Raw genomic sequence first — 17519 nt, forward strand, 5'->3', positions numbered from 1 at the left:
ACCTCGCTCCTACCGCATCGAACTCTTCCACCCGCCAACGTCTAATCCCGCCGTCTACTTCTTCCCGACTTTCTAATCCCGGTCCTCGTTAATCATTTCCCCGCGACGTTCTGCCGCGAAATCACGACACTCGGTTGCGTTCGCTGATAAGCTCCTCGAGAGGATCATCACGCTGAAAATACCGGAAATGTCTTCCTACCTCGTTCAAAATTTTAATTATAATTTCATAGTAGTTGCCAAACTAATCTTCGCGACACTCGTCGACGATTGACTCTATATTATGAAGCAATTATGATAAATACCTATAACGAGAAATTTCTGCTTCGTGTATGATGTTTTGTGACTCACCTGAAACAAAAAGGAAAAATCAAATTAGCAACAATATTTATATTCACTTTTCACACAATTTTTGAAAGAGCAAACCGAGTCTGACTATGTGAATTATAATATTCTTTACCAGGAAAGGAACTTCTTAAAAGACTTCCTAACGAAATGCAAATATCGCGAGCATACCGAGAACGTGCTAGAAATAATGGAAACAAATCTTCACGTAACCATTAGAGAGATAGCAGGAGAAACTGGCATCTTATTTTAGAGGTGTCGGTTAAGTTTAACTCACACTTCTGGCACGAGAAGGGTTGCATTCAAATTTGCGCCGAGATTACTCGGTGACGAACAAAAGAGCCATCGTCGAGAAGTTTGCATCGAGTTTAAACAAAGAGCTGCAAACGATCCAAACTTCATAAATTGCATTATTACTGGTGACGAAACATGGATTTATGGTAACTATCCTGAAATCAAGGCAATGGAATCCTCGCAATGGAAGAGAACGGATCCACCTCAACGAAAGGAAGCACGGGTTCGTCCAAAGATCAAAACAATGTGACTGCTTTCTTTGATATACACAACTTGATCCATTACGAATCTGTCCGACAAAGAGGAACGGTTAACCAGGGCTGCTATCGCAATGTTTTAATCTCACTTGGAGAATAAATTAAGAGGAAACTGTTCGGCGCACACTCTCTTAAAAATGAATTTTCTCCCAACAAAAGTATTCTTATTATCCTTATCCATATCCGACTGAATTCTCTCTGCTCCTCAAAATTAAAAGTCTATCATAGGGCAAGAGTATTTAATTTGACAAGTAAAAATGACGATCAACATTTCCCTCAGCCATTGTTCTCAAATCTCCCGTGCACTTCCAGCTCGGCCAATCCCCCAACTCTCGTTCTGGTACTTCGATTACCTTCGGAGGGAACTTTCACGAGATCAGTTAATGTTTCAGAGTTTCTCGTGCACCGATGCTCGGATAGCGAAAGGATCGAGCGCACCGTGTGTTCGCGGGCTCGTAAAACCGAGTCCTCGGCGGAGGATACTCGAGACCTCGGTAATTCTGTACAATTCCCTCGTCCGTTATCACTCCAGCTGGAGTACAGAGATCCTTCCGCCGCGTCAGCATCGCGGGTAACATCTCCGGGAACCATTTCTTTCGTCGAAAACCCAGATAACCGGCTCGTGTCCCTCGTGCTCTCCTCTCCCACGAGTCATTCTTCCAACGCCCAACTCGTCTGCGTTTATTTTCGGGCAAACGATCGCGAACATCTTTTAATCTTTTCGTTTAATCCGAGGGTCACTACCTACCAGGCCGAACCTGACCCGACTCGAAGGTGATGGGTTCGTAAAACGGCGAACGGGCGCCAAATTATTATTTGTTTGATTATTTGTATCAGTACCACTGATGGGGTTCTTATTATAACGAACCCATCATAAGCCGATAAGAAAGAGAATGGAAAGACAAACCCATGGAGTCTAGCTCTAGTCTCGTAAAGCTCTAGTCTCGGGCAATTGCAAGGAGTGTTACTCTCGGGGTTTACATTACTGGTTAAGTCTATGCCAACAGCGGCAAGGGACGAACTCCAACGATCGCGAACAGGTGGGTGTCAGTCGAGGGAGATAAGGAACCAGGCGAGTAGATTAATCCTCGCAGCCGAGTCAAAACGATGATAACGGTGTCATCGTGGCCTGAATACGGTATCGCGTTTCCATCTGGTGATCTCCTGGTGGGCTGCTGTCGCGTTACACTGAGCCCTGAACAGGTGGGCGTGGCACAAAAGGACAGGCCAGAAAGGAAAAGGAGATAAAGGAGAGGTCCGTGGTCGAAGTGATCGAGGTGCTTTTTGAACAAATCCGTGTTAGGGATACTTGAAACGGACTCACTCTCGCCATCGACCTCGACTCTTCAGCTCGACGCCATTATGGTACAACTGTTTCTGCTAGATAGCACAGAATTTTCAAATTTGTGCCCAGCCTCCGTTCATGAAACGCGACCGATCTCGTTTGTTTTCAAGAAAAGAGCCGGTACTCTATATCACGTTTCTCATCCAGCTATCTCCTGGTGGGTCGCGGTAATGTTACACTGTCCCTCCCGGAACAGGTGGGCGTGGCACAAAAGGAGAGACCAGAGAGGAAAAGGAAGAAAAACGAGGAGACCAACGGTCGCGGTAACAGTGAACAACCCGGGTATTCTCTGTTATTCGACGAGAGCGGGTGACGCATGGGAGACGATGACCAGCGTGAATGGCGTACACAGAGAGAAATCGGAGCATAGATAAGCCGCCGTCACCTCCAGCTCGTTCATGGTACTCGTAGCCAACAGTCTGCCCGTGAATGTTACGGTATGTAGAAGGGCTCCTGTGTCGTTTACACGACCGGCAGTAAATTTAGATCACCGACACTCGACGTTACCCTCAAAGCCAGCTCGGAGGATTCATCCGTTCCGGCGAATTTTTCGAAGGTAATTTTAGAACGGGCGAACGGTTCCGAAGCGGTTTCTGCTACCGTTTCGCTAATCGTTTCAGGCAAATGGGAGCCCCTTCGTGCCCTCGAGGAGCGCCACTTTGCCGAAAAAGAAAGGGAAAAAGACGTCGAACGAGCAGACGCCGAGGACGAAGAATAAGAAGCCCTAGCGGAGTGTAATTGGCAAGCGAAACCAGGACGCGACTTCGGAAACGATATTCCCTAATCCGACAGCGGACAATTATCTGGTCCGTCAGAGCAGGACTCGCGAACAGCAGACAAGCGTGTACACTTGAGAAACGAGCGACGGGACGGCTTAAATTTAGCGTTTCCCTTTACTGACCTCTCGAGAGGCATCCGACTGTGTAAACGCCCGTTGATCGTAACGCTAACTCCTGCGATCTATCTGCCAGGCTCGCTTATTGCCAGACGCACTGTCGACACTCAGATGCGGCCGCGTTCACCGATGTTCGCGATGTTAACCCATTTGTCTGCTATTTTTGAACGACTGGCGCAATGGATACTCGCGTTAACATGCTGATCGCCACGTCACCCATACATGGGTGACAGTGCCTTTCACTGAAAAACTTAACAAATTTATTCCAAAAGTTATGTGTTAAAAAAATGGATTTTAATGAAATTTTTTAATTTCGCTAACGACACAAAAATAAATACCTCAATAAATGTCTGATTATGTATTTTTCGGTAGCCTGTAAACAAAACTTAAACACAGTAGAAATTTTCAAGAGTATTATCTGGCAATCAACGTGTCAAACGGAATTTGCATTTAGGTAAGTGAACATTATTTTGGAATCAAGGTGAACATTAGCAAGAGTGATCTGTCGAAGTAATTATTATCGTAGCTTGGAGTGATATACCAATACACGGAAGAAGCGCGGTTAAAATTCATCAAATAAGTTGAAGTAATGCACAGTAGATGCCAGAAGTGAAGCTGTCTGGTCGCAACTACTTCCTCAGCTTCACTTGTAAGCCGTGTATTACGCGCATTAATGGGTAATTGGTCCCCAGCACCGGCGACCGTGGAGATCAATCGACAACATTGCTCGCCTTTGGTTGTCGGGATAGAAGGAACATAATTTGGCGGTGGGAACGGCATAGCCAAGTTCGCGAAAACCATGTCACGTGCAGACTAATGTTCACCTTTTGCGTCGTGCATCGAGTGTCTGCCACGTGGTCCCAGAAAAGCGTTGACACTCGAGACGCGGCATGGAAACTCGAACGTTCGCGTCGCTGTCGCCGTGGAAACTCTCGAGAAACTTTTATGATTAAGGAATTAATTACGAGAAGGGATCTCCTGAGTTTCATTAATGACCGATTAGACGTGTATCTCGAGTGTTTCGAATAAAGGAGCTCGTCTCGGCCGGTAATCGACGTCCAGATTCCGCGATTTTAGGCGAAACCGAGCATACGCCCCGTAATTTCGACCTCGACGGTCTCGCCCTGAAACTTTCGCAGCTTAAAAAGTTTCTCGCAATTTTTTTTCCTCCCGGGGAGTTTACCATCCGAGAACGATGCTGGTAGTAAAACGAGAAATTCCGCGGAAAGTGGAGGGGGGTGATGGGTACGTCAATTGAATGTCTTCATGGTAACTAGACCTTAATGAAGCAAACTTTTATTTTACTTTCGAGTCTTATTTCCGAACTTCCCGTAGCTCCGTTGATGCAGCTTGCTATCTCATAGAGGGGAAACTCCGGCCGACTGCGTGTAAATGCTCACCCAGCGAAAACTTCGCTTCCCGGCCTTTCCGTATATACGTTTTCTTTTAATTTTTCTTTATGATATTCCAAGTGTAACTTAGGTGACGCAGTGCTCAATTCTCGCTTCGCCTCTGTCAATATTCGGACCTTATTCCACGAGCAATTTAAATCTTGAGGAATAAGTTAACTCGCTCGCTTTATCTTTCGAATAAGAGGAGCTTGAATTTCTAGAGTTATTACACGTCTTCGTAAAAAATAGGGGGGCTAATTTCGAGACTAGCGGTCTAGTTGAACGTATCAGGAATACTCGATGATCAAGCAGCAATTTCCACAAAAGAAATATTTACTCTTTTATTTTAATTTTTATAAATTTTTCTGTTCGAAAGAGTTTTCTCGAGTAGGCCTCTCTGCTTCGAACAAGAACCAACGAAAATAGAAACTGGTAGTCCCAGAAGCCAATATCCCCTCTGAAAATGTAAAGCAACCTGAACTCTAACGAATTCCAAACTGCTCGATTCGTTAGCTCCCCAAAATCTCCTACCGGATCTGTCGAACAAGCCTGTCCGTCTAGCGGCTAGCCGAACAGATCAATCGGTGCGCAAGTGCAGTCTAGCCCCGAAGAGACAAAACACGAGTCGAGATGGTATCACGGTGGATCGATCCACGTTAAGTAAGTCAACTTACGAGACGTCGGTTCGCTGACCTCCCGTCGATCGGCTGATGGATAACGTTCGTCCAGATGATCGTGGTTAGACACACGATTAATTAGTTTCGTGAGATACTCGATAACCTCCATCGACGTGGCGCGTCAGGAACTAGACGCGAACAGCGGATCGAATCCACGAACAACGCTTCGCCGTCGAGCGCGTAAAACCCGGTTAAATCGTCGGCGTCGAATGCTCCGTTGAAACAGACAAGATCGCGCGTAGGGATCGATATATCACTTTATAGCTTGGAGGAAAAAGGGAACTGACCCTTTAGTAAGACGTCAGCTGTCGGGGATGGAATGATAACGGATTCCGATGTACCAACACGAGCCGACTCTGACTGGAATGATCGCTCTTCCTCCAGCTCCCTGTCCCTGCTACTTAATTAAACCTTCGCTGTGAATTAGCCCGATGTCGTGTACCGACAACGGTTCCCGTGGATCGCTTCGTTCGGCCCACGTAGTTTATTAAACGCCGTTTTTCGCGCCTACTAATTAACGTGCGCGAGAGTCGAGGCGTGGTAACAACGAAGCGTCTCTGGTAGTCGTTCGATCGGGGATCTCTCTTATACGGAATGGGGCATTTAAAACAGGGTCACCTGAATAAATTAGCCTCTGGCTGTAGAGAAAAATTCATCGAGGTCAATCTTGCCTGGTTTCGAGTGATAGGAATATTCTTCTCGTAGGTGGAAGTGCAGAAAAGACGTGTTTATGGTTGTAAAATAATCTACATGGAAGATCGATGACCAAAGCCTCATCTTGAACCCAAACGCGATTGGTCCAATGGATTTATGTACAACCTTTCCAGATGCTTCAGATATCTTACCTCGTATTTATTCTTTAGTGGTCCCCTGTCGTGTAGAATCCTCCCCGACTCCATCTTTCCCCGCCTTTTACGACGTCTTCATCAGCCGCGCAGGAGAAGACTCTACTTTCGCCTTGTTAGCAAGGTAAATACAGAGCGGTTCCAGCGTTTAGTGCATCTGCTTCTCACGATGCTAACAAAAGCGACGCGTCACCCGGGGCAAGACACCGCGTTAGGGTGGATCCTGGCGAACGAGGATCCGGCCAATCGAACGTCAGGTTGCAAGCCTGCACCGACTAGACAATTAGGCGACGATCTAAGCCCGTGACCGTTCGGATCCTAAACAAATAGGCTTACGATGATCCGTAATGGGATGACGGCGTGTCACGGCGGTATCCTATAAATCCTTTTACGATGCGTACTCCTATTTACGGCGGGGGGTAAAGGGTGAGAGGTGGCCGGGGTTGAGTCAGACGGTTCTCCCTATCGAGGAACGTATGAATACACCGGCATCGCAAATAAACCGATGGCAAATAAAAATCCTGTATTGTGCGGCAAGAATGGAAGCGTGGAGAGACTGATCGAGGAGGGAGCAAATCAATTTCGCTGTTTTGTTCTCGATTATCATCGAGGGAACTGATCGAGGAGTTTAATATCTGAAGTGGAGAGGGGGGAGGATCGATTCAGCTATTTAGGTAGCCTTTGGGTGCCAAAGAAGCGATGAAACGTGGATATTACAGACGGAAAATCTGAGTATCGTTATCAGGATGCATAGGTAGAGGAGACTATGAGGTTATGGATATCGAGGCTAAGAAGTACTCGTATACTCGAGATCCTTTTATAACGGGATTCCACGCAGAGATAATAAGCTCCTTCAAAGGAACCTCAGTTATTTAACCCTTTGCTGTCCTACGTCGAATCAGACTTGACAGAATTGTACTGAAATCAGAAAATCTGAACTGCAAAGGGTTAAACGGCCACAACGTCGGCACATGTATAATACCCTGTGCACGAATAGTCACCGACCTTCAAGCCACAAGAAAACGAATCAATGATCCAGTTTCCCTCTTAACGGTGCAGGAGACAGAAATCCGGCGTGGCAACTGTCTATTTCGTTTAGGAAACTAGGCTCCATCCCGAGGTCCGTTTCTCTTTCCCCCTCTGTTTAGGGTGTATATACCGTAGCTTCAGCCGTCAGTTGGCTTATGTCACTCGGGATTAGCGCTGTTTGGACAGAGGAAATTAACTACTACACCCTGGCCGCGCCATCTGCGTGGGCGTGCACGACATTGTGTCGCGAGCATCCCCCTTAAGATTTTGGGGCAATGTAATTCAGTGCCGAAACCGATCCTGAGGGGGTCGTCCAGCCAGAGTGGCGTTTGCCATTTCCGTGATTAGAAACGTCCCCCGGAGTCGGTTCGTTTGACTCCGGCGACGTTTCTTTTGTGCTATAACGGCGACTGGATGGGAAATCGATACCATTAACGCCGCATTAATATCGACGTTTCATGACGAGAATTATGCCCGGCCACGTCCGCTCCCAAACGTCTTCGACCCCTGAGAGACGAATGGCTTTCCGCGGCCATCTTGACTCAAACTGGAATTTCTATCGTACACTGGTATCATTGCCAGTAAAACTGTATTAGTGAATAAAATTAGCGAGTGAACAAGAAATGGGGGCAACTATATCTTTAAATTAACACTAAACCTACCACGACCGGTTAAATGACCGTTTCAAATTTTTGTATACAGTTCTTATATGGTACATATGAATTATATACAATTGTTTCATACATTATTCAATTTAGTTCCACGTAAAATATTTTTGCATTTCATTGAAAAAAAGTATCTCTAAGACTAGTCATTTATACCATTACGATAGAAATAGTTACAAATGAACGTCGATAGGTTTAGTGTTAACATATTCTTCTAAGACGAAAATATCGATATCGCAGACAATTATAATTAATACAAAAGAAAGATGTCCTGTCCTTATTAACGTGCCCTCGATGTGCCTGCCCCAGAATCATCTATATTCGGAAGAATCCCACAGATTCATCAAGATTCCTGTATCTTCCTCCAATCCTGAATTAACCTGCATCCGTCATCGAACAACGAAGCCACCAGACACGATATCCAAAAATAACCCAGTATCCCCCGAGTTAATCTCGAATCGTCTCGAAAGAAATTTCTTCTCTTTAACCAAAGAAACGATTCCCATTCGAGGGTTATGTTAGATTCACGAGTAATCCGCGAGTGATCGATACGCCCCGCGTGTCTGCTAAGTGGGAGGGCTCCACGGCTGTCCGAAAATATCAACCGATACCATTGCACCGCGCAGGGAGGGCAACCAGGCCGATCACTTTGGAGGCTGCACCTGCATCGTCCTGGACCCGATGGAACGGTCACGTAGTCGGTCATAAATAAAGATCGCGTCCGGCGGTGCTGATCGATTCTGTAAATAAAGATCACGCTTCGGGACTGGGACTCGTGTAAGAGCAAAGAAGCAGAAGCAGGCGGCGATCCCGCTGGTTCGATTATCATCGAGCACGCAGGTAGGCGCCGAATGAATCCTCGCGCTGCGAAGAAGAGGAGAGACAATGTTGGCAGGCCCGACGCAGAGGAGGACGAAAAGAAGCCACAGGTCGGGGCCGTGGTGCCCCAGGTAAGATTTTCGCACCCGGCGGTAAGCTCGTTAGCGGGAGATTGCGATCAATGACCGAAGATGAACGCGTTCGCACGATGCGGACAGAACAAGCCAGTGGTTCTTAACCCTTTTACGCCTGAGACACAATTTGGGAAAGGATTTTGAAAGATTTTAGATGCATTACGTAGGTGAACCCTTTGCTCCCGAGAGGTGACTCTCGGTCACCACCAGGTTTGACGCAGTAAATCAACCAGCAATAATGTTTGTTTCAGTTTAATTTCATTGGAACTCGAAGTGTCAATAAAATGATTGTCGAAGGGGTAAGGGTGATTTGATTTTCAAGTCTTAAATTAGAGATCTCATCTTCGATGCCAATCTAAGCTTAGCATTCGTGGCAATAGAATGCTAAGAAAGCAACTCGAGTTGCTAGCAAATACCAGAAAAAAAGTCTCAGTGCAAAGGGTTAAAATAGAAATGTAGTACAATTTCATGAAATCTCCAGGGGTCAACTCTTTGTAGTCCTTGCTTGTGGATCGTGATGATAAATGAGGAGGATCCCCGAAAATTTGATTATCTTCAAAGAGCAAACTCAATCGTCCAACAATTTGAGAAATCAAAAATTCCACGAACCATTAGATCTATCGCCGACCATTTGCAGCACACTTGGAGGGTGGTGGTGCCTCGCAGCGGTTAAGAATCACTGGAGTAAGGTGTACGGAGCTGAGGGAGCCGGGAAAAATGAGGGAGTCGAGAATAAGACCGCAGAGAGAGGGAGGATCGAAGTTGCTTTGCAAGCGTTGCCCAGCAGTGCTTCGGTATGCTCGTTAGTGCCGGTCTCTTGCATCTGCTTCTCTCTTTATCCGTCCCTCGGCCACGAGATGCCCTCTTCGTTCATCTTCGCCCCTCTGCCCTTAATACGTGTTATTCGATACCACCGTAGGTGGTTGCGGCGGTAATTGCGTTCACACTTAACCACCTCATCCGCTGGGGGATAACGATTGATCGGATACGTCGAATCGGGGGTCTCTTTTTGTTCTGGCCCACGAAACACCGCGGCAAATATACTCGTATGGCGATGGGAGTTCCCGTCCGCTGCCAATCTTGAATACAATCGCGGCTGAAACGGGCGTCGCGAGTTCCTCTGGCTGGCTAGCCGACCTTATCCACTCGGGGCATAATGAAGCTGCAAAAATGCAACGAAAGTGGCCGCCGACAGGCCCTGTGGAAAGATTGCTGTGCCTTGGCTGGTCGTCATAGCTGATGCTTTTGTTCTTTTACTCTATTATGTCGTGCTCTTATTTAATTCACGTTCTTCGACATCGATAAGTGTCTATTCTTGCTTGAAAGACCTGCACAGTCTTGATTATTTAAAGAAAAACATTTGTTGTCATTGACAAATTAGATAACAATTCTTTACATTTCATCAATTCCAGTTGGAACGTTAATATCTAAGTTTCATAATCTAGAACAAAGAAGTAACTGTAGTATTAGGTTGTCTAGAAAGTCCATGTTGATTTTTGGTATGTGGTACAGGTCTGAGTATTTCGGAATGATTGAAAGCAAATAATATGTATACATCCCTTAAAAGGGGGACAGGTTGTGGAACAAAATGATACCTATATAATCCTTAAAAATTGGCACGAACTTCCTGGACAACCCAATACTTGTTCTTTGTATTCTTTAACTTCATTTATTGTTCTACCAATCATGGAGAGTCTTTTCAAAATCCATAGATGGGGGATAGGGAAGTTTTGTAGATCAAGTGGGTAGAAGGTACGGCTGGTTAATGCAGCGTAACCAGGTTACCCTGAAACAACGGAGTCACGATAATTTCCAGCGATACGATCATATTTGTCGCATTGAACGCGGTGACGCATTCACAGGGGAATACACTTTCCCCCGGCGACCTGGGTACTTGAGTTCGGGGATGGATTGTTACGAAGATCGTCGAGAACGATGCTAAAGTTGTGTATCGGAGCATAGAAGAAGCTCGAGTTAATGAACCGAAAGATGCAGTAAACTTCGATCATGATTCGAAAGTTACAGATACTTTTACAGGATGAACTGAGGAAGCAGGGGAGGTTATAGATTGCTTTTTTAACGAAGATTTATTCCGACATTAAAAAGAACTGCATTCAAGAATAGCTCGTAGAATGATTTCTAATTAAGAGTAAGGTGAATTTCTGAAGAAAATTACTAAGCTATTCCACGTATAATCATTCATTCCATTTTGCTTTGTACAAAGCAGTACGTGATAAATAACTCGAATAATTTAAAAAGTAATTAAAAATACCTCGCCAACGTAAATTAAAAACTGTATGCAGAGAGAGACCTCTACATAGCACCTGAAGCAGTGTTTTAAATCACTTACGTTCACCAGAAGAAACTCGTTCCGATACCAGACGCCGTGGAAACGGTCGCGTTTAACCAACGACGCGAGCAAACTAACGAAGCGGCGGCGATAATCGCCGTTTCAGTTTTTTTTTTACCGGTTTTATATCCACACGAGGAGCGAGAGTCCATCGTCGGGTATATCTGCGTGGGGCGGAAACTTCATCGATCCTATCCATCGGCTAACAGGCTATCCTGCAGGGGGTTGGGGCTGCACCCGAGGTTCTCATCGTGCAGCGTGAAATTTATTTATTTATTTTATGGAAACGAATGTGTGCAATTTTAGGAAAGAGGTGATCAACATTCTCGAAGGTACATTTAGATCAGCTTAAGACAATCACCATAAGCGTAAACACAACGAAACCTGATTTCCAACAGGAAAAAAGTAACTAACATTTAGAGATCCCCAGTGAGAAAATCACATTTTACACGAACAAGGGTGAGAGAATATCCTCGCGATAATTTATACTGGAAAGCACGATGGTCAGTTCGACCCCACATACTCAGGAATCGCCCCAAGGAAGGGGTACGGCAAAATAATACCCTAAATTGAATTCGCCTCGTAAAGGAAGCTCACTAGGATCGCTGAAGATTTATGCAAATATAGCGGAGCGCATGGAGCGGCCGGGGAAAATAAGTAAGAGTTTGCGGATCCGTCGCTACCAGTCGAATGCAAATATTTTTTGAAGCAGCCGCGGTACAAAGTTTCCGGGGCTACCGTGCGAGAGCGAATATAAACGAGAGCTCGACCGGCCGAAATTAAAGACCGGCGATATTGATGCTTGAACGGGCCAATTTGCGTTCCCGGCAATTTTCGAGCGGGCGAGCCGGGGAGGACAGTGTTTCGTTTGAGTGTAGCTCGTTATTTGCTCGCGTCCCTCGCCGCTACTGTCCCCCTGCTGGAAACTTTGACAGAGGATTCTCGACGATAAGAAACAGCCCTGCGAACATCATCGTCATTGCGTCGTTGTACACCATGTTCCATCTGATTTTATTCGCTTAAATAGAGCCATCAAAAAAATAAAAAAATTGAAATAAAACTGATGAACACCATGGTGAATGAATTTACGTTTAGGGAAGAGAAATTAATTTTTGGATCAAACTAGATGACAAGTGGCTGAATTTGCAAAGGATACTGACCCTGTAGAAAAAAGAGCAACAGAATTTCCTGAGTGGATTTTTTTTATCGGCTTTATTGAGCAAATGTATATTTTGTCCTCCATGAACCTTCACTTCCTCATCAACATTCTTGGAATATTCTGTAGGTGGTCTCCGTGTCCTCGAGACGCATTCCTTCCGGTATTGTTGCAATTACATTTGCAATTTTCCTATTGGATATCTTGCAAGTGTAGCACGAACACTGTTTTAACTCTCTTTCTGAGCCCTCTATACTTCTTCCATGTTAGTAATTGTAATGCACAGTTTTTCAAACGGTGTGGAACGAGAAAAATATTTTCATAGGTCCAGACGGTAGAATCTTTGTTTTTTAAAGGAAGAGTCTCGATCCAGTGACTATCTGAATTAAGTAGTCATTCGTCAAGTCTTACTTTTCTCGAGTTCCACATGTATACTTAACACAAGTGGGTGTACTTTGAACACCTCAAGGATTCGACACCTCAGCTTCTCATTCTCTTTCGCGTCGTCACTTGAGAATGAAAAGGCTAGCATTTCCATAGTCTCTGCAAAGCTTCGACGGAAAACACTTTCCCGAAATTCGGGAAGCGGAAGGAACATTCCAAGAAACAGGGTATCGATGAAAAGAGAAGTGGCCAGGGTCCAGTCGTTCCCGAGGAACTAGACGTAATCGACTGCACGAAATGCATCGCGGGCATCACAGGAGGAAGCTTTTACCGAATCAATAAAATTTAACTACCCCCCGTTCGTCCTTTCCCCGCTCGAGCGAGCATTTGGCTTCGAGCGTTTCATGCAGTCTGACTTCATTCAAATCGGCCGATTCTTTTCGTTCCCGTTCTGTATACAACTTATCCCGAGTACTGACGTTCCCCGCGACTCCCTTCGGTATCTACATAATCCAATATATGTTGATGTCGAGGTTCGTGGGGGTCGAAGGTCCATGCGAATCGTTTTGTTAGCTCCGAGCGTGGCACCCTATTTTTATTATGTCTACCGGGAAATCTAGCTTCTCTCTGGTTTCGTCTACGAAGAACCATCTGGCGAGTGACGTCGGCATCGCAGGTAATCCGGTAAACATCGGCGGTTGAGCTCCAATTAGTGCCTGTTTGCCTTCCCTTTTCCTTCCGCTCTCTCGACCACCATCGGTTCCTTCCTCGCCAATCCCCCATTTTTAATTAAAACTCGTAAGAAACGTCTTTTTTCCAATGAGCATCGCGAAGTTCCCTCGTAATTCGAGTCAGGTATATTGCGATGGTATAAGGGATGATTCTCCGAAGATGCCATTGAATTACTTAGAAGTTGAAAAACAAGGGGTTGCAAGTATAGGTGAAGGTGTAGCAATTGAAATGTTCACTGTACAAACTCGAACTCAGGTGTACAATCTTGAAGGATACCTCAGAGGAGTCCAATGGTGCGAGGAGAAAGTCGCCAATCAAGACGCCTATCTTAACGGTAAGGCGTTATAATTGGTAACTAACCTGAAGACTTTCTCCTACTAGGACAAGAATCACCGTGAAATATTTTCAATATGCTCCGTAATTGCAGCGTTATATAAGCACACGATGAACTAATCAGCACTTGTGCAAAGATTAATAGAAACCAGTGTTTGACAGATCGCACGAACACCGACCACTGGAAGAAACTTTCTCCAGATCTCTGCTCACCTGTAGGCGTGGCTTAATCAGCGTTAACTGTCCGACGAATGGAAAGGACTCACGGTTCCCCCCAAAAACACCTGAACCTCACGCTGTACACACCTTTCTCGTCAGAGCATGATTCGAACAGTTACTCGACCATGAATTATGCATAGAGGAATATTCACAAAACCTCTCGATTAGTTGGGAACCTGTAAGGGATGAATTTCCCTCCAAATTTCGTCTAGCACAATTCAGAATATAGACTGTTTCCACCGCCCACGGGTTAGCATCTTGCCAAACTCCCTGATGAGGCTCGCTCCTCGCAAATGTTTACTTCTCGTAGTCTTGGCGCTGCGAAACAACAGCGACAATTAGGAAACGATTCGAGGGGAACATCTGCGAAATGTTTATTTTGATACGCTTATCAGAGGATGCAGGGTAAACGGTAGTATTCTTCGCGCATTCCGCCGACAGGAGTGCTGGGAATAATTGTGCAGAGAGAACGGAATGTGGACGAAAGTTACTTCACGAGGAGAGGGGGTGAGGGGTAGTGAAACGACGGGGAAACGACGTTCCGTATTTCGAGTATGGCACGATTATTTCGGAATTCCCGTGGCACGCTTCGTATTTACTCCACTTCGCTTTGTTTCTTCCTTAAGCGTTCCTTCCTATTTCCGTAACGACGTACGAGGATCAATTGCTGGCAACGTTTGCATTCTACGTTGCATGCGTTTCAGGGCAAGAAAGGAATTTGAATGTAAATGCTTTGGTCGCCTCGGTTGCATGTTTTCCTAGAGTAAACTGATGGAACATGCAACGTCGAATGCAAATGACGCCGGGTCCCGGTCATTGCAGATTGCCACGGAAATATACAGGGTCCCGTGCAAAGTGGGAAAGAAACGGAGCGACGTGGGAGGAGGCCGCGGTTAGGGGTGAAAAAAAAAGAGGAAGCTAGAAAATGTAACGACTGCGACGGCATACGGAACGCCAAAGCTCATGCACGATTATAATAAATTGCTCTGATCGGAGCGTGGATAACGGGCGCGGGGAACGATCGTCAGAATTGTAACCTTTACGCTCGTCGAGACTTCCGAGAACCTTTCCTCGCGCGAGACAATGCTGCTGCGATTGGAAAAAAATCACGAACAAAGGGGCACCTCGTGTCCTGGGCATATTATTTAACGCCTGTGGACTCCACGGTGGTGTCAACACCGAATTGTGCGATCCCTTCTCGAGTCTGCAAGTCAACTGATTCAAAAGTTCCATCGACATCACCGAAAGCGTACAAAATATTGGGTTGTCCAAAAAGTTCGTGCCAGTGTTTAAGAATCATTTAAAGACGTATTTGAATGTTGATATATATTTATTGAATTACATATTTAGGTACCATTTTATTCCACACCTTTCCACCTTTTAAGGGATGTGTACATGTTATTTTTTTCAACCATTCCGATATATTCAGACCTGTGTCACCTACCAAAAATCGACATGGACTTTTCAGACAACTCAATATATGCCGTCCGAGTCACCAGCGTCGCGTATGTAAACGGACGTTCTCTATCCCGTTAACGTGACCAACTGTTGTAGACGGTAATTCGACAAGTTCGACGCGCAAAGAACGTGGGAAGGAAGAAGGCATTTAATAGAGACACAACCGTCGTCGTTGCCCTGATTTGCGATCAATCGAGACGCCAGTCGTCGTGGCACGTCACGCGAAACGTCGCGTCGTCGCCGCGATGCGTGCGTCTAGATGATTACCCAATGCTCGTCAAGGCGATGAGACGATTTCCCGTTCGCCAATGGAACGATCCCAGGCGATCGAATAATTCGAAGAACGAAACCTCGAAGCGATTCGGCGTCATCGGAAAGTCCGGTCGATGTTTCAAGGCAATTCCGTGGCTGGTAAGGGCTTATCACCGGGTGGCACGGCATCCAACGGCTCCGACACGGGAACTGCTCTCCTATAGAAGTTCCACACGAGGGTTGTTCGTTCCTCTTTCCGTCCCCGACGACTCTCTTACCGCCACCCTTCCACAGCGCCATCCCCGAGCCGCCCCCGGCCTCTACGACTCGACCCCACCTCTTCCTTCTCCGCCTTCTACTCGGCCGCGCTGCTTGAATTCCTCGAGCAAAGAAGGATCGATAATGGATCCAGCCGGCTTTCCAGTCTATTCTATACGCATCATTTGACACCCGGTAGACGTAAGGAGAGCGAAGAAGAACCGCGAACGCTGGAAGGGAATCGGCGAGGGCAATGCGAGAAAGGGAGATGAGGAATTCAATGGATAGAAATCACTGCCATTGTCGGGACGCTATATGACGCGACGAAATCGTGGAAAATGAGACGATCTCGAAGCCGAGGAAGAAAAATTATATCGACGCCGGAATCCCTTAAGATCCGCCGTTCGAGCCGCTTCTCTTTCACCCTGCCTCACCGTTTCTTTTTCTTTTTTCCTTCATCCCCTGTCGCACCTCGGCTCTCTGTTTCGCTAGGGTCAACTTCCTTTCGCCCTCTGGCGTCGAAGTAACGGTTCCAGGAACGCGTTCTGACAGCATCGAAATCCTCGCGAAAATACCTTCGTTCATACTCATTTCCTCCTCTCCCCGTTTGCGCCCGTTCGCCACCGGTAATCCTGTCTATACGAATCCGCAGACGAGCCGGACGCTCCCGAAGATTCTCTCGCAGGACGCCTCTATCCCGGTATTGTCGATCGTTTCTGCGGCTCCCCGAGGTCCTTCGTCACCTTTCACGACCCCAAAACGCTCCATTTATAAGAGAGTCCTCCTCGATCGCTAGCGATTTTTTCACCCGCACAAAGGACGGATTCCACTTGCCGCCCCGGCTTTCTCTTACGGTCACTTTACTGATTGCTTGGGAGATAGGGGGCCGCTCCTTTCACCCTCCATTGGTCGCCGAGTAAACAGTTTGTCGCGGGGAGGGAACGCTTTTAGGATGGGAATTGTTTCCTGATATCCTTATTAAAATTCTTTTCAAATGACGGTTGCGCGAAGACGACTGTGGCGATCTTAATTAATTGTTAATATTGCGATGTTTGGATACAGAGCTGTGTCTATAGACGTGGCCTATGTTAACATATTCGCGACCGGCAGGTATTTTACGTTTCTAACACCCAGCAAAATTCTGAACCTGAGCATTGTAAATTTGTATCGTTAGGGCGAAGATAAAACTGACAAAATATGTTTTGAAATATCATTGTTGTAAGTATTGGGTTGTCCGGAAAGTTCATGCCTATTTTTAAAAAAAATTCAAAGGCATGTTTGAATTTTGATGTATATTTATTGAATTATATGTGTACCATTTTGTTTCACAACCTTTCCACCTATTAAGGAATGTACATATATGTTATTTGTTTTCAGCCATTCCGATATATTCAGATCCATCGATGACTGAAATTTTCTAACCTTCATTGCTATAAGAAACGATAGAAGTAGTAAACGCGTATAAAGTAACAAACTCAGATTTCAGTAGCAAAATGTACGCGTAACTACGGTGCGCGACATCAAACCGTCACGTTAATTTTCGTCCAGCGGACGGAATATCCAATTCGAGCGAGTCTATTACTTTCCAAAAGCGCGAAATTTCGCGGGACAAAGTTTCCCTGCCCCACGAACAGCGGCAGACGCTCACAGATTGTATGCAAATGCCGTGGCCCGTGTTCTTGTA

The 17519-nt window shown here is 45.9% G+C and overlaps 1 protein-coding gene across 4 annotated transcripts in view; it reads right to left on the reverse strand.

Annotated features, from left to right (window-relative positions):
- LOC128894622 (discoidin domain-containing receptor 2-like) overlaps nucleotides 1-17519 on the reverse strand; it is a 142674-nt gene that overhangs the window by 72525 nt on the left and 52630 nt on the right. The window contains exon 2 of one of the 4 annotated variants that reach the window (XM_054156471.1): nucleotides 303-348. The exons of the other annotated variants lie outside the window; for them this stretch is intronic. The gene's annotated coding sequence lies outside the window, so the exon portion shown is untranslated. The remainder of the gene's footprint in view (nucleotides 1-302; nucleotides 349-17519) is intronic. 4 annotated transcript variants of the gene reach the window in all.

The sequence above is a fragment of the Hylaeus anthracinus genome, unplaced genomic scaffold, assembly GCF_026225885.1.
Source record: "Hylaeus anthracinus isolate JK02 unplaced genomic scaffold, UHH_iyHylAnth1.0_haploid 4, whole genome shotgun sequence".
In the NCBI taxonomy this organism is placed as follows: Eukaryota; Metazoa; Arthropoda; class Insecta; order Hymenoptera; family Colletidae; genus Hylaeus; species Hylaeus anthracinus.